Below are 596 nucleotides of genomic sequence, written 5' to 3'. Positions count from 1 at the left end.
ACACGGGAGCGAGGTGGGGGGGCAGCCAGACACAGACTCGCTCTGGAAATGAGATTTGCCTTGTTATCTGTGCTGGCTCAGGCCGAGGGCCTTGGGCAGTAACTAACCCGTCCACAGAGTGAAGAGGTGGGGAGGGGTGGGGGGAGCTGAAATAGGCTGGAACGGATAGGGTACCTGCCCGAGCGTGCGTGTGCACGCATGTATGTGTGCACGTGTGCGCACGTGCACCTGGGTGGTATGTATTTGTGTGCTTTTGTCTCCAAAAGTGTGTGTGTATTTTCCTGGTTAGTGTGGAATCCCTTTAACAGAATGTGTGTAAGTGCTTTGCTTCCTGCCCTTGTGTGTTGATATTTCTGTGTGTGTGAGTGTGTGTGTGTGTGCTCACGCATGTGTGCACCCACGTGCTCCCGGGCGCTTTGTGTGTACACGCCCTCATCATGCTCCAGCCCCAGACACAGCCTAAGGGACAGAGCCTGGAGGGCCAGGCATGCAGGGGGCCGTGTGGGGTGAACCGGGCCCTCGAGGTCGCACGGGCCTGGCAGGGGACAAACGGACAATCAGCTGAGAGGCCGCCTGAGTGCTGGCTGATTGAGGAA

The sequence above is a fragment of the Crocuta crocuta genome, unplaced genomic scaffold (genome assembly GCF_008692635.1).
Source record: "Crocuta crocuta isolate KB4526 unplaced genomic scaffold, BGI_CrCroc_1.0 scaffold71, whole genome shotgun sequence".
NCBI classification, from domain to species: Eukaryota; Metazoa; Chordata; class Mammalia; order Carnivora; family Hyaenidae; genus Crocuta; species Crocuta crocuta.
This window is presented reverse-complemented; position numbering follows the sequence as displayed.